We start from the raw sequence: 17,720 nt of genomic DNA on the forward strand, positions 1-17,720 counted from the left end.
TGAACTGACAAACAACACAAGCCTCAAGGTTCCTAGGAATATGAAACGTGTTCGGTATAGCATGAAAATAGTCACCAGATGCCACTGCCTCGTCCTGCGTTGCATGCATGTGTGTATAAGAAAACATACGGCAGAGAATGTAAAGAGATTAAGCAGGTGTCTTGTTCTTTGAAAAAGGCTCATTGACAAGTTCTAGGTTGCCGTGCCATATTGACGTGATGGTTAGCTCACTTGAGTGAAATCATGAGTTGCGGGAACCTTCAACCTCTCGCTGTTCGAAGAGCAAGCACGATATCTCTTGACAGGAAAAGGAACGAGCCCTGTGAATCTTGCTGAGCTTTCGGTTACTCGAACCTCCGAAAAGAAAGCTTTTCCATAAAAAAATCGAATACCTTTACATTTTACGTGTGTACGTTTTTCGGATTTATCGGATCAATACAAAGGCCTGGAACCCTACAAATAGCTCGGCCACTGATACATTTAAACAATTATTTTTCGCAAAAGTATCAAGGAAGGGATTGTCCTTCCTCTTGCTATTTATTGTGTCCCTCAGATCTCTTAAAGTTAGGCTTTGGCAAAAGGGATAAAAATCTTGCTGGCATAGGCTTTGTTGTGTTTTGTTATTGTATTGGTCATGATGTGTGTGGTTTATGGTGGCCATAGGTTGTGCATTTGTTTGTCAGTTGACAATATTGGTTTAACTTTGCAATACTATGACTGTATGTTACTAAAGTAACTACTTGGGTACGAGATGGGCCTGCAGTATTGCAAAATAACTTTAAAATATATTTAGTCTCAAATGAGCTAACACGGATGTAGAAAAACGAACGATTTAACTGGTGCATCTGCGGGAGCGCTGCACTTTTTGATGCAAAGTGGCCTCAGTCTTGCATTACTGTTTTTGCTCTGTGGCTGTAGCTAGAGTCGGGATCTGGGATATCCCGAATCCCGAAACCACGGCATCTCGCTTGTTTTTCCAGGTTCCGAAATCCCGGAATCTCGGGAGTTTCATTTTGCTCTTTCTTACCCTTGTTGTGAGTCTTGTGTGGTCCCCTTCGCGATCTGCCTCTTGTTTTTAGCTCCCTTGGCAGAAGGAGACGTCTCCGTTTGTATCTGCATTTTGTTTTTCTATTTTCTTGTATATTTCCCTATTTTCCCTCCCTATCTACTGGTATATATACATGCTGTGCGTAGGCTAACTTTATAACCTGATGAAGTGAAGGCTTTGCACGAAAGCTTTGTTTTTAACATTTTAAATAAAAGTTGCTCCTAACCATCTTCCCATTATTGTTGTGCTCTATCGAAACGCTGATTTTGACATCGCCTTTTTATCTTTTCCAGTAGTCTTGGGACCCGAAAGAAATACCGCGAATCCACAGTTGGCGTAGTAGCAACGCGTAACTGTGGGCTCCTTAATATCCAGCATTGGTTTCCGATGATCTACAATTTAACTGTATCTCGAGCTGCCCAAAAGGGCACGCACATTTCTGACCGTGCGAGTAGCCGGCCCCTCTTGTTGGCCCGGAATTGTGGCGCACATGCTGGAGCTTTGCGCGTCTGTTTGGCTTTCGTCGTCACTCAAAGGCAAAGAAATAGCGCTTTTCAAGTTTTCATGAGCGGAGTTGGAAGAGGATCACTTCTCACACATGCCAACGCATACTCGCTAACCATCGCTCCATCAAGCGTAGAAGCCGAACGAGCATTCAGTTCAGCTAACAATATATGTAGAAAAAGTCGTTCCCGCGCAGCTACGGGATAGCAGGCTTGAAGCGTTGTGCTTTCTGCGCTCCTCCTATTTCACCTACCATGAACACGCAAGTCAGTGATGACTGGGGGATGAACCGCGCTAATGATATTCTGCTTCGAACTGTTTGATGACTACACTCATGTGGAAAGTCGTAACATATTTCTTGAATTTGTTTTGCAAATAAACCATCTGGTGTTTCGAATTTCTCTTCAGCACTGTGCAGGTCGGGGAATTCACTCCCAGCCTCTTCCTAAATTTTCCGCCTCCAGTGATTCAGTTTTGTTGTCCCAGTAGTTGTACTTTGTAATAGTGCTTAGTTTCGTTCTTTGCGGCAGTACGAAATGAAGGGATGGGCGCTATGACGACGACTGCCCGCATAAAGCTAAGGTTGTTATTGGGCAGAACGCAAGAAGGTTGCAAATGCATTTTTTTTTAATGTAAAGAGCATATCAGAAAGAAAGAAAATCGCTCTTATGTCGAATGTTTTGATTGCCGCGCATCGAGAGAGTACGAAGGAGACACACAACACGATTGAAAAACGTTACAGTTGGTCCTGCAAGGCTTTGCATGAGAGATGTCTAGGTTTTATCTCAATCCCGAGATCCCGGGACGGCATCTCGGGATTGAGATTCGTCGGAAACTCGTTTCCCGGGAGATTCCCGGTATTCGTCGGAAAAAAATCCGGAAATCCCGAGATTAGCCCGGGATTCCCAACCCTAGCTATAGTTCAATTTGTTGCTACAATCTGTTGTTTTCGCTGCATCAGCAATGCTTAAGGCGAACCACGGCGCCAGTGGTCAGCCCGCTGTTATTTGTATCTACACGTCATCCTACGTTGGCATTGGCTGTCAGTACGGCCGAGAACTCTCCAATTTATTATCATCTTCCATCGAACCAAACCGACGAGGATTTGTGGATGGTACCCAGTCCCGACGAAACTTGAAGTGAAGCAGAAAGGAAGAGATGTAGAGAAATACGTTTCATGTGCGAAATGCCAAAGTTTTGATCTGCTTCTCCTCGTTGAGGTTGTGTGTATTTTAAATTATTTAAGTCGTTTATCCTGGAACACGCTGAAGTTTTGCACTGGTAACCAGCGTTTGCATTAGAACTCGAGAATGCATGACCCGTAGGCAAGGGCAAGTATAGAGTGGGCTGCTGCCTAAAGGGGGTGCAACACCCTCCGCGTTTCGTCAATTCCGCCCAATAGATGGAGCACAGGACGATCTAAGTGATTACCTAGCGTTCACTGGGGAGGCTCCTGGTACTACCAAAACACAGCGCGAGAAGACACGACGGAAGAAGAGAAGACAGGACAGGCGCTGACTCCAACGAACAGTTTAATAACACAAAAACCAGTACGCAGGCGCACAGCCGCCAACCCAGTCAGCCCACTTTGGTCCAAAAGCGCAGACGCTCAGACAGACACAATCACTACCGCCTCGACAACATCCTCCTACTTTAAAAGCGATAAAACCCCCGTGCCGGGGAACAAGTCAACAGACGACACAACACACAGGCACAGCCCAATTTTTAACCATGTTCCCCGGCACGGGGGTTTTATCGCTTTTAAAGTATGCTGTACCGAACAGCCCAATTTTTAACCATTTTCAACATCCTCCTCTCCCCCGATAACAAAGACACAGAAGTTTGGCTCACACACCTACCGCCTCTATCCCCTACTGGTACTACGGCAGCAGACGGTTACATGTTACATTACGCGCTGATTCACCATATCAGCGGAAAGGATTGCAAGGCACAATTTACCTCTTGCTTTGTTCTTTTATGTTCGACCTCTAGCTTGCCTTTATCACCTTGAGAACAGCGTCCGCGTGTAATCTGTTATTTGTGCGTGTGACAGCAGACGGATCCCCCCCCCCCCCCCCCCCCGACAGTTTCATTCAAGAGAACCTCGCGAATACACCAAATGTTTCCAACACTCGTTGTGGAACCGCGGAGAAACAAGAAAAAAGAAGAATTAAGAACAGTAGCTGATTGCGCAGACCTTCAACATTAATTTGAAAAACTGTTGCTGGCCTATTGAGAAAGGAATTTAGTGGAGACCTGGAGAGACCTCTGCAAACAGTCATCCACAGAATCCGCCTAGGTCAGCTTTATTCACGGACAACACTCTACGGAATGAAACTCATATCAACTTCGTTATGCCGCACATGCAACACTCCGGAAGGCACACTTCACATAATCATGCAGTGTCCATGTTACGAGACTCACGAAGAACAACTTCAGGCTGTGCTCGATAAGCTTGACTCTCGACCTTTCAGCTTCTGCAAACTATTTAGTTACTGGCGCTACAAACAGCAACAAGTGAAAGTAATGAGAGCCCTCTGCGCATTTTTAAAAGACAGCGGTATCGTCAACCGCTATTAAGCCGTTCTCTCGCTGATGTGAAAATGAGAGAATGAAGGAAACAGTGACGCTCATCGCAGAGCGTCGCACGTTCAAGACACGCCTTCACACTACGCTGAAGCTTAAAAGAATGGAGCTGCAGGTGCACACCAGGGAGACCACATAGCTCCTGACACTATCCAGTTAGATGAAGAAGAAGAATTTAGTGGTATGGCTTGCGGATGCCCCAATGATCTTCATGAATAAATTCATGGCAAGCTCACATGTGCTTCTGTGTATTCGGAATCGTCGGGATCATTTCGTGAACAGCCAAATTACTGCACCATCGTCAGCCCCAGATTAGCAGTGCACTGACCTGTAAAATGATTGTGGACTGTTCTGCGATATCACGGTGCTTTGACACTGGCGCATATAATGCTGTATTTTTGGTTCAGTGTGATCGGTAAAGACAAGCCAAGTTGTGTAGTCGGCAGTGCGGTCTTACATGGCGTTCATTCCCAGTTTTGACGGCATCTGATCACCTGAACAGTGATGGGTGTCTCAGTATAGTTGACAGTGCTGTTGTCGACACATTTACGCCGACGCCACAAGTTCGGCACTCATATTTGTACACAGAGTCGAAAAAGAAGGGAATGAAGCTGCATATGACAGCAGCGGCAGCTATCTTCACGAGCATGGTGCCAGCGGTACAGTGCTTGTGGTGGATTGTACAGCGTGCGGGGGCATCGGGCAGGTTGCTGGTCGCCATTCGTGGGCATCAAGGGTAGGCTGTAACAACCGGATGACTTGATAGCCAGATGCTTTTGTAACGAGGTGGCATGCATCAACAGTTGTGCACTGGAATTTCTAAGGCGAGCTCGGTGCACAAATTGTGACCAATGAGACGCGGACGCTGACCATCGGCCACCGTGCTCGCAACAAGTCCCTCCGTTCCCTAACCTGGAGAAGGGCGATTTGGCGTACGCGAAGTTCTATACCAAGTTCTAGGCCACCAATGTTTTAACTGTCAGCCAAACTGTTCGCTGCTGTTTTAGTACACAGAATGCAGAACGTCGAAATTATAGAACTGTCATCTGCGGCACATTAGTGTTACCGTTCCCTGTAGTATTTTATCCCATGAAAAGAAAATTAAGCAGGCATGCGAACGCTGTGTTATTTCACTGAAACTCACGCATCCCTCATACAGCACGTCCTAATCCACAAGGACACTTCAAGACAACGTAACGTTTGAGTGTTGTCTATAACAGGATGCGACCGCCGCACACAAATGGGATTGGGCAATAAGCTGACCAAGTACAGCGTTGTGCAGGATGCGCATATTTCAGTTAAGCGCCATACCGACTAAGAAGAGCTCAAATAGGTGTAGATAAAAAACGAACAGCTGATTATGAGAATCGGAAACACCTGTGGCTGAACTGAGTTTGTTCGCAGAAGGGTTCCGAGGGCAGTCGAAAAGATGAATACAAGAGATAAGCTTCCACAATAAACAGTACCCAATGAACAGCAGGAGCACCACGGACACACAAGCATACATGAATTAAGCTTCCTGTGATAAGTCAGCTAGGGTACAGTGTCCCCCTGTGTGACGCTGTCCACGCTCCACGGGAATGTGCTCATGTTCGTCATGACACCGGCGGCGGAGCAGAGGCTTCGGCCACTGGGCCCGATAACTTGGATTAGATGATGAAGGCACATTGGGGTCAACTGCAAGAACAGCAATGGAGAGCTGTGTGACGAAAAGGGAATCGTAGTGTGTATACCATGCACAGCAGTATGAATACACAGTCTGACGAAAGGGTTGTACTACGAAGACCTCTCCTGCGTCTTGTATTTCTCCTTGTAGTCAGGGTCTCTGATCGGCATACTGCGTGGTATGCGTGGGTCAACAACCTCTGGATGGAGCTAGTATACCCAGCCCCAGTGGATAGCAGTGGATACAGCTACTCTGTTCACGTCCATACGATCTGACATGGTATCTCGTTGACCCTCGGTAGCTGTAACGGCCTTCAGCAAGCACATTTTGCATTGCAGCGTAATTTTGCCTCCGCAATCCATTTCTGTTCTCTGACGTTATCTTCTTGACAGCAAGTGTGCAGTTGGATGGACTGTGGATTCTCAGAGCTTACAATTAGGTGAACAAGTGTATATTGTCCACAATGATTCGCTCTTCAACAACACAGGGTCCGTTTCCGGACGTACCTGCAAACACGTCTTGCGTACTGTCCCTTCTGCTAGGTCTCGATGCAAGATTGCTTAATTCGTGAGAGTCTGGTACTACTTAAAGATTCTCCAGATGCCTTCTCTTGTAGAATTTCAGGGCTTGTTCTATGCGTCACTTCCGTTTTCCGCAGACAGGTTCCCTGATATGCTCAAAACCGTGACTGGCAGGCACAGCACAGCCACGGAACGAAGGGTTCCGAGATAACGAGCGACAGCTGCGCGTCCACACTCCATTTATTATCACATGCGAAAAGACAGATTGTGACAATTCATCCGGTTTTTCCCACTTGTGCAGACTTCTGTGGCATGCATATAGATGGCACTACCGCGCACAGCCAAGAACCCAGCGGGTCAGCCTTCGCTAACCACTGCTCACAAGAATACGTGTAGCAACTTTATGCTTCGACATAAACAAATTCTTTCGGGACATATTGATTTCAGACATATTTTTCTAGTACTTAATGGGATTAAAATTCTCGCCTTAGGTCTACTTATTTTGTGACCAGCCAACAAATTTGAAGGAAGCGCGAAACGCAATTTCTGACGTCTGCGAAAAAAAATCCCAACATAAAAGATGAGTTTCTGGCACCACTAAGTACTAGAACCCATTCAGATCTTCAATTCAAGACTGATTTTACAAGATTTTATGCAAATTGAGCAATTCCTTGCGGAGTTATGCGGTTTGAAAAATGCATGAGGAATGCCATTGGGCAGGGAGGGTGTTGCACCCCCTTAAGATTAACACTGCAGCGCGATACTCCAAGTCGATTGATAGCGCCCGCACATCACTGACACGTATATTCACGAAACGGGGAAACATCGTTGCTCAACAAACTTTGAATTTGTGTTCACTGCGCGTCTGTGTACTAGGCTCGCCAAGTAAAAGTTCAAGTTTTCTGTCGTTCCCGTTATTGAATTGGGCTACGCCGTATATGAAAGACGAAATGGTGAAACGCGAGAAGAACGCAGAATATTTCGTGTTATATGTATCCAATAAGAGGGCTTCTCTCATGCTCTCAATTGGAGAGATGGAGAGGTTGATTCGAAGAATTCACCCTTACAAGACAACCCCTATTGCCATCTATGTTCCTGGATATGCATAATTGGGAGCCACATTCCTCGCCTATTGAAGCAGGCATCTAAAGAAACGCCGTAGCTCTTATGGGCACGCTCCACGGGGTTCAAGTTGCACTGTACTACCCGAATGCTAAATTCAAGTACGTGTCCTGAATTGCACTGCAAAAATTCGATTGCATGGTATGTGGAATACGTTATGCGGTGACCTGAACACCCACTTTTCACTTTCAACAGAAGCAAATTTACTATCCAAAACATACATGAAGCCTCATGTTCTACGCGCAACAGGAATACCGTGTTGTGCAGTCTCATTCCTTTAGCACGATGCTTTGGTCGTTGCCAATTTTTCCATCGGGCCAGACACGAAGCTCACGCTGCAGACATGTGCCACACGTTTCGATCGCTAAAAGTAGCAATGGCTCAGAAACCCTCCCGTACCTCTTTAGCTACTTTCCCATAGCATATAAATAAGCCACAATAAAAGGGGGGGGGCACTGTTCGGTTCGACAAAACGTTTGTGCAAGTCAGCAGATCGCCATCTCATGGAGTCATGTCAGATAGATAAGTTAGGGAAGATGTGCGTTAGCACACCCACCGCGATGCTTTCGCCGAAAAAAAAAATTCATCGATAAGGACGAACGGTATGACTGATAAGATGTGTTATCTTTGGGGTGCTGGAGGGCACTGTTCATCTTGTCTGGTTTGCTTTCCTTTATTTTTTTATCGCCATTCGTAAGTAAGGGTGAAACCTCGACGTTCACCGTGTTGTGTGTGCTGTTTTTCCCTCCGCCGTCGCCACATTTGTTCCCATAGCATGATCTCGGCACTATACGTCACCAAAATGTAGTTTAACTGACGTATCATATAACTACCTAACCGCGACGCCGCTTCCACAGAGGATGCCGGTGTTTCAATGTATCGTAGTGGCGTATCGTAGTAGTCGTATCTGGTTTTGCGCATGCGCAGCGGCACCGATGACCTTGGGTGCGCCGGACAAGGTTATCTACGTGTTCAATAGATGACTCTGGATGGGGACGACAGAAGTGGGGGCCAGTGGGGACACCCGGGAGTTGAACCCACACCCTCCTATATCCGTTCAGAGATGCCTGTACTAGATACATTATGCTAGCTACGTCCTCATCAACACATCCTCATTATTAGTGCTGTTATTTATCACACGCAATTGGGCGCTGTGAAGCGTGAGCATTGTGTTCATCCGTCTATGTTTTTTTTTTTTTTTTGCCTCCTCAGCTACCAGCTACTGGATCCTGTATGACGATATTTCTAATTTCCTATAACAAAGCGTAATTACGTAACGGATCTGTGTGCTATTTGCTCTGCACAACGACAAGGGTCGCCTTCCCGCTTAGCACTGCGACCGCAACCGAGTGCTCGACTAGCGTTCATACTAAGCGTTAAGAATAACAATGTGAGCGAATGTGTTCATCTGGATTCTCTTTCTTCCGTTTGTTTTTGTACGACGAGACACTGCTCCGCGAACATACAACAATAACGTGCTGCTACTGGACAGAGAGAACGTAACGGGGACCTTGTATTTAACAACTTTTCCGCATAATACGAAACACAGAATGGTCATGACACATGTATGTTCAACCAATGCTCAACATGACACATGTATGCTCAACATGACACATGTTGATGTGCAATATGTTCAATTATCATGGGCAAATATTCATGTCGGCTTTCGAGCTCATGGTTTGACCGCTATAAAATCCAATGGTAACCCCGTGACCAGTCGCAATACAGGAAGGTTTCGAACATGTGCGATCTTTACACATCGTAATCGATGAGATCGCTCAAGAAGCGTCACGGATCTTCCGAATACACGAGCGCCGAGCTTTACAAACGCCAACCCGTCAGCGGTCAAACGCCAGCGTTTGAGTTTGAGTGTTAGAAAAAAAGCCATAACTATGATAAGAACCGTAGTATGTATCTATTTATTGATGCTTGCAGGTGCACATAAATATATTAAATATTTTGTAAAACAGAAACCCCAATAAGAAAAACCTAAGCGTGGTCCCCAACTGAAACGGACGGCACGATGCATAAAAGTTGATATCGCCTACGCATTGTGTCATTGTCGACATTTCTTTTTGCGCCTAATGCTTGCAATCGTTGCAGGAGCACGCTCTCTCTCGCTCGTGTGCAGGTACTTGGATAGAATGATAGTCGAACGGTTCATTACCTCCTAGGCAACGCAGCTGTCGCCACGTACGATCCACAAGGGCCATCTGCATATTGCGTTAGATAGAGAGCAAGGATTAGGGCCAAGTGCTCGCATTTGATTTCGCGATTGAACAGACTAAGGAGCTCTTCCACTTCAAAATGGGGTTCCCGCAGATAAGTAGCCCTATACGTCCGAATATCACCTTACGAAGATTACCTTTCCGTCCAATGGCTGTGCACCGTGCAGAATTGTAAAGACGTGATGGACAGTTCGCTCTTGAATATGCGTGCTATACGGCTGCAGGATACAGATCGAACGGTAATCGAAATAATGACCGAGAGGGCAATTCAAAACGCGGAAACTACATTACTGATGCGTGCACATCACATCATCATCCCACGTTCTTGCGTATGCAGAGAAACGTGACATAAGGTTGAAGAAGGGCATTCCGCTTGCCAGAAAGGGCGGCAAGGTAATATGTACCTGTACAACAAAATAATAATAATAATAATAAGACAGAGAAATAAGCTAAACACAACCAACTGAAAGGCACAGCGCAAGGTATAGTACAACGTTTTACATGTGATTGGATATGATTTTTGGTTGCTTCTATTAAGGTGGTCACCGTTGTACTTTGCAGTGTGGGTACCGGAATCCACGCTCACCTGTAAAGGATTCCTTCGGGGTCACTTTACCGCGGTGAAGTCTAGTATTGTTGTCTGTGTTCTCCGCTGTGTCGACACTAGTCGAATTCTAGCAACGGTGCCAGGTTATATTACGGTACCAGCCGTTACCTTTTCTTTTTTTTCGTGAGACGTGTTTTCTTGTTTTTATATTCAATAGATGTGTTCGATAGTTTCTTTGACGTCGGCAAAGCAGAACTACGTAACTTTACTTCGATCTATGAGGTTGAGGAAGTTCTTTCTCTTTGTGCTTCCAGTTTTCAATCTCATTAGGAGCGACGTTTCTTCGCTAGCGCAGCCCCTCGCGAGGGCAGGAGCTGTCTTCTTGCATTTTTCTTTATTCCGTCTGTCTGAAAAATAATGATGATGATTTGATTTGATTTGATTTGATTTGACCTTACTGGCGTAAGGAATGATGATGATGATCATGATTGGAGTTTTAGTGGCACACGGCTAGCTACCTAGCTCATCTGCGCTATGTGCAGAAAGCTCTTCGTTGTGCTCTTCATGGCCTTCGACAACTGGAATACCATGAGTCTGAGTTACTTATTTTATCGAGCACAAGTTCAAACGTCTTCAAGAGACAAGTTTCCAGACTCCAGATTTTTCCGCAAGTAAGAAGATTACAAATTAGCACGGCAGGCCGCCTAGTTATTTTCCACACCAATGTCTTCAAGAGGTGTCGGAACACACGGATGCTTGCGGCATCTATTTTCTTTTTCTACTAGCTCACTACTTGTCGCGCGTTCTGTTCTAGAGAAATTCGTTCTGGGTGTTCGTGATACTAGCCACCAATGTGGTCGATGGTCACCCCACTGTGTACACACATATCCCTGGCATCACGAGCAAAAACGACCATCCTCCGCCTGTCCTGCGCTACCTCGTGCTGGAGAACCTGGACGCCCTACACAGCCAGCGACTGCAAATATATACCGTCGGCTCGGTCTCCGCGGCCGTCTTCACAGCAGCACTGTGCCTGCCTTCCAAAAACATCGAACAAGCCTTCGAGCTTCCCCACGAAACGTCGTCCACCGAAGCGGAACTTGTAGCCCTCACGAAGCACTGAAGCTTGTATCCTCTTGACCACCTGGAAGGTGGACAGTCCTCACAGACAGCAAGTCGGCGCTGGAAGCACAGTCTTCGCCTCGCTCGCAAGTTGTTTCTGACATCCGCTCACTGATCCTGACTGTGCACAACCTCCTCGTCACCTCAGGCCACTCCGTGTGGTTTCAGTGGGTGCCCAGCCACATTGGCTTGCCGGGAAACACACGTACCGACGCAGCAGCGAGGCGCGCTCATGGCGCAGCTGAGTGCAACACTGTCATCCCGTTATCACCCTCCGTCTGCCGCATACACAGCCGCCGGCGCTTTTCCTTCGACACCCGCCTTTTCATGGAAAACTCTGTCGCAGCCAACACCTTCCTCCACCGCACTGACCCGCAGATGGCCTTCACTGTGTCGCTACGGCTGTCTCGAAAGGAGGAGTCAGCTCGCCATCGTCTTCGCCTGAATTTCGCCCGTACTCCATCGTTCCTGTTCAAGATCAAGCAGCGTTACTATTCGGCGTGCCCCTTCTGCTCCACCGACGCTGCTCCACCCATCATTTACTCTTGACCTGTCCAAGATATGCCGCTCCTCGGACTGCACTCACGCACAGCCTATCTGCCCTGGGGCACAGAGACCTCTCTTTGGCCACTCTACTGGGCCCTGTAGGGCAGAAGCAATGGGCTGTTACCAGAGCGCTGGTATGCTTCCTGGGTGACTCTGGGCTCCTAGTCTGCCTCTGAGCGATCGTGCACTGATGCCCCCCTGCTGCCCATGTGCCGCTTGCGTCTTTTTCCTTTTCTGTTTCTGTTTCTTTTTCTGTCTCTTTTTTCTTTCTTTTTTCTACAAGGAATAGCAAGTCGACTTCTGTCTTGCTGACCTTTCCTTTCTGCTTGCCTTTTTTTTGTAATAAACATATTCCCGCCCCTCCCCCCCCCCCCCAGCCGAATTCACCGATTGCTTAGCACGAAGCAGCCTAAAGAAATGTACTAGCATAGATGTGTACCTGTATACCCATAACCTTGTGGGCTTATGACGTCTCTTTTAACCAGTGTTGAACCGTTACCGAAATATTGTATCGCTTTACCGATACTGGTTACCAGAGTAAAAATTGCAAAATGCCGATACCGATACTTCTTTTTAAGGTAACGTAAGGTAAAGTCTCGTCGACTGTGGTTTGCAGACAGTAGCCGTAACCTGAATGTTCTCGGACAGATGGACCCCAACCTAAGAGTTTTCATGCCTCGCGGCATACCCCGATCTGCTGAGACTCTTATTCACCGTCTTCGAGCTTGCGTCCCGTTATGCCGTTCTCTACTGCACAGGATGGGTCTGGTTGAGTCTCAGTTGTGCCCCGAGTGTGATGTGGTGGATGACGGCTGTCACGTCTTGCTGGAGTGCCGCCACTTCAAATCAGAGAGACAGTCACTCCTTGCCGGCATTTTACGCATGACGGACCGCCCAGTGTAGCTGACTCGTTAATTGGGTCATTGGGTTACTCCGCGCAATCAAGGGAAGGCAATCCGTCTACTGGTAGCCTTCCTGAGTGAGACTGGTCTCACAACTGTATTGTGAACACTACGTGAGAACTCCCTTTTAGTGTGAACTGCTGACACCGTATTTTGTAGATCTGTGGTGTGCTATTTTGTTATCCCGCTCTATTGATTGAGTACCCGTGAGTTTGTGAGGGATCCCGCTGTGATTCAGGGTTTTCATTCAGAGTGTGTAGTACTATACAGCTTTTGCAATGGAGCGTGTAACACCCATGGTGGGTTGCTGAAAGCTCCAAGGTTTACTTTATTTTACTAATTTACTAACTAACTAACTTAAGGTAACGGGGTACCGCTACCGTTACTAAAATAAAGTAACGCGATACTTTGCTTGATACTTTTGGAGGAAATACGAAGGAGATGCAACGTCGGAATCTCGATTACGTAAACACTCCATGTGTATAATAGCGAATTCGGAGAAGACAGTTTTGAAGCAAAAAGACAAAATATTTATTACGCAGCTTGGACGCTTTGGTTGGCTTTTATCAACAGCAGGTCCTGAGAGTTTTGTTCTGGCATACTAGCAGGCCGCGGTCTCTCCGGCAGCAGACAGAGGCTGATGCGACATTTCCGTTAGCGTCAGGCCCATATATACCGTGGAGTCGAATGACTAAGAAAACCTATCCGAAGTTAACAATACCAGAGTATATGTGAGCGTGACTCAGTGTCACACGGCAGCTTAGCCGTGGAATCCAGAGCGCATTGTCAAGGGCTTGACCTCAGTTGGCCAGCGAAGTTTCGATAGCGCCGCATTCTCCTCAAAGCTCCCCTTCAATACCTTCAGCGTCTAGAGCATACCTAGAACCCTTTTGTTGAGCCCAGCGTGGTTATTTCCTCCATGTTCGAAGAAAGAAATGAATGCGTATTAGATGCGCTAGACCATTTCAGGAACTCCCAGTGCTCCTCGCGCCGCACATGCTGCATCCTGAGCGCTTACTGTCATGGGGGAAGGGATAATGATCTTCCACGTTTCGTTTTTGCTGACCTTAATACGTGCGGGACAATGGGCCGAGAGAGGAGAAATCGAAACAGTTTGGAGACCTTCGCCTTCTTTCCGCTAACACAAGTTCCCACAGTTCAAAGCGGGCGCTAAGCGCTCTGTAATTTTCTGACGTCGTCTATTACCGTTTGAAGCATGTTAGCGTGTCCACAGGCTTCTTGTAGAGCGCAAGGCGGATCAGTGGCAGTGAACAAAAGTAAGAAATATGACCGGTGAAGAAATTGTGCGGAAGTGTGTGTGTGAAAGTGCGGCACAAAATTTGTAACGGAAATACTTTTCCGATACTGGTTTAAAATAGCATTGCGATCCGCACTTCGCTACCGAAAAAAGTACCGATTACGGTAACGGCGTTACGTACAACACTGCTTTTACACAACGAGATGGGCGTGAGCAGTCACAAAACGAAGGATAGGGCAAACGTTGGAAAAATGATTCAACTGGTGCCGAAATATGACATAGTTTGCAACCGTCATATTTTATTACAATCAGGAAGAAATATGCAGCAACACGCAATTCGTGTACAGTTGCAAACGTTTCCCCCCTCATGTAACGCCCTCACGGGCATTTTTTGTAAATAAATAAATAAATTATATGACACACGAAATGTTGTAGATTTTGTGTCGTTGTGATTGGCAATGTGTGGATAATCGTTAGGATATTCGTGAGAACGAATTCTAAAAATATGCATTTTGCATAAAGTCCCCGGGCCTAGTCATACAAATAAAAGCGCGTGCCCTAGCTTTTCTTATAGGTATGCAGGCACCCTTCACGCGCGTCTATTCAGTCTATTTATCTACCCATCCAATCTATCACATGTCTATTTCGTTAGGTGTAGGAAAAATAAAATGGAGAACGTGCCGCTCGTGAAGAGGGCCGGCCATGCACTGTCTATTCTGTTAGCTAATTACAGTACACGAACAAGCCTGGCTTAGTTTGATGCAATATTTCCTGCATGCAGACGCACACGTGGGAGATTTGTTAAAAACCCCGCGGCTCGACATGTTTCCAGGAACAGCTTTGTTAGTTCCAAAGAGCAATTCCGTAGGGGATAACTAATTATGTTAACGAAAAATAGGATTTCAGTGACAGCTTTCTGTATTACCTCCAGGGAGAGGATCAAAGACTTCCCGCACTTGAGCATTGTTACCAGACACTGGATCCTTACACTTGAAACCATGGTTACGGGAAGCTGGAAGAAACTCTGATAGTGTTTTTTGTGAATATTAGAGTCCTGAAATGTGATATCATGATCTTACTGTGGTAGATTGCATCTTGGCTGTGACTCTGATTGTTTGAATACTGTTTGTGTGTAAAGCATATCGGTTTTAAAGACGAGGCCACACTGCGTCGTACGTGGACACGCTAAAATGGACAATTTCTTAATACGCGTATGCGCATGCATAGCCATCTGTTGCCGGTCGTTATTTTAATTAGAGATAAACATCGTTTAGCGTAGGCTTCGTCGGGACGTGCACATTTCATGCGACGCCTACGTGGGCGTTTGCGACCTCTGCAGTTTCTCTTTCCATTCCTGGGCTGAATGGCGGGTGGGGGGGGGGGCATCAGATAGCGACACCAGTTTTGAAACAATTAACAATGGACATGATGCGGAGCAGATATCGCGAGCACACGGCAGTGTTCACGGATGGATCTCCCACTTCTCAACGCTCGACCACTGCTCTCACCACTGCGGATGACTCGGTGACTCATGGGTACCGATTATCACATCGCACATCCTCAGCGTCCCCCCTACCCACCCCGCCCTCTGCAGAGCTACATGCTATCTTACTATTCCTCAGAAATGTCCCATCACTCAGCGCCGTAACTGGGTGGTATACTACGATGCCAAGGCTGCCCTGCGATGTATTGCACATGTGAGTCTTCCTGAATCCCTGGCTCCGGTAGTTTACAACCCATCCTCCAGGAAATCAGCAGTCTACGGACGAGTAGGATCTCTACAGTAGTATCTACAGTAGTATCTCCACGAAGTATATCTACAGTAGATTATTGGATGTGGTGGCATCCACGGGAATGAAGAAGCGGACAGGGCTACGGCAGCCGCGTATGGATCCCGATCGACAATACCCATTATCCTCTCCAAAGGGGAGAGAAGAAGGTGCCCTACGGATATGGTAAAGCCCCTGTCCCATCTACAATGGTGTCAAGATGACTTATCAAGGTCCCTCTCATGAGAGAAGCGGATCCCGATTTATCCCTCAACTTGCCCCATCGGCTGCCTCGCACAGGCTCCGTCTCCGGTGTGGCCCTGAACCCACTCATCGAACACAGGCTTTGTCGCTGTGACACCATATTATGCTCCAGGTGTGCCGTGCTAGCAGACATCAAGCATGTGATCGTGGACTGTGTCCTCTTCAAGAGTCGACGAGAAAAGTTACGAAACCGCATGAGGCAAATCACTGCCACTGCGTTCACTTTGGCGACAGTCTGTGGACAGACATCCTGCAACACCGTCGCGCTCTGCAGATTTTGCTGGATTTTCTGCAACACAACGGTCCCCTTTACGTACTTTAGTACGCCTCTCCACATTCTGTGCCTACCCTGTCTTCCTCATTTACGGGGGCCTTACTTCGCAGATGCTGATATGCAGCCTTACTATAGTACAGACTTTCTCCTATCGTAACATCATTGTCATTTTACATCTCATGCAGTCCCGTTGGCATTGGGGTGATGGGCTACAACTCAGGTGGCGAAGTTTCCCATTCATCATGATCAGTGTGTTTGCTGCTGCTGCTCTTTTTGTTATTATTGTTTGCACGTTTCAGGCTGAGACTTGACGACCTTCTTACTCATAATGCCTGAAAGGCACTTTCACTGCCACCGCGTACATTCTCTTTGTACACTGCCACACATCCCACCACTCCGAATGAACGCCGCCATGATTACTAACTGCAAAACACGGGGTCGCAAGAATGCGCATTAACACGTGTTCGAGCGGACTACTACAGTATGTCACTTGTTACTCAACTCACTGATCCACTTATAGCGCTGTGAGAAAAATGAGAGTTAGCTCTATGTGATATTCCTTCGACATTTTATCGTTAGGGTCGATGAGTATGTGGAAATGGACCGTCTTATGATGGAACACGGTAGCGATTTGGGCTTGTTGGTAGCAGTCTGTTATGAGAAGGGTTGTCATCCTGCCGCTTATTTGCTGCTTGTGCCGGCTGCCGGTTGAAAGGCAATACCAGCAGCTTTTTCCCGGTATTTTACCACATAAGGCGTTCGGCGTAGAACTTTCGGCAAATTGCGTGAGGCCATCGAAGGAATTTGGAACGGGCCCAGCCTCAACTGTTTCTCAGTTTCCACCTTTTTCAACCAGCTCATTTTCCACTGTTTCCCAGTCTTGTTTTCGCTCTATGTCGATACAGCAAGAGTACAAGCGGAACAAACAGTTCGATTTTTTTGTCCGCGCCCCTGTTGAATTCACACTTTCTCTTTGGGCTTCTCTTTCACCACCCCTCTCATATTCTCTCTCTCTCTCTCTCGCTCCTGTGTATCACTCTTAATTTCCCTCGCCGATTCCTTTACCCTCCTGCCTCTCCCTTTTCGTCTCTCTCGCTCGGCCAGCATTTTTCACGGTCAAAGGTGGCAGCGCTAGTTGTAAGAGTTGGTACCAGTGCTGTATTTTGTCCTGTACCATCATTCTTCTTACGCAATTTAAGCACGGAGCTTTTATAAGTCCTAGAATGGTCCATTGTGTTCGCACAGGCATACGCACTTCGTCCTGCTCCAGCCAACACTACTCGCTAGTGGTTTTAATTTTATAAGTAGAGCTGAGTGCGGGTAAGTAGCGGGAGCGGTAGTAGGAAGTAGCGGGTAAGTGAGC

Source organism: Ornithodoros turicata, chromosome 2 (assembly GCF_037126465.1).
Source record: "Ornithodoros turicata isolate Travis chromosome 2, ASM3712646v1, whole genome shotgun sequence".
In the NCBI taxonomy this organism is placed as follows: domain Eukaryota; kingdom Metazoa; phylum Arthropoda; class Arachnida; order Ixodida; family Argasidae; genus Ornithodoros; species Ornithodoros turicata.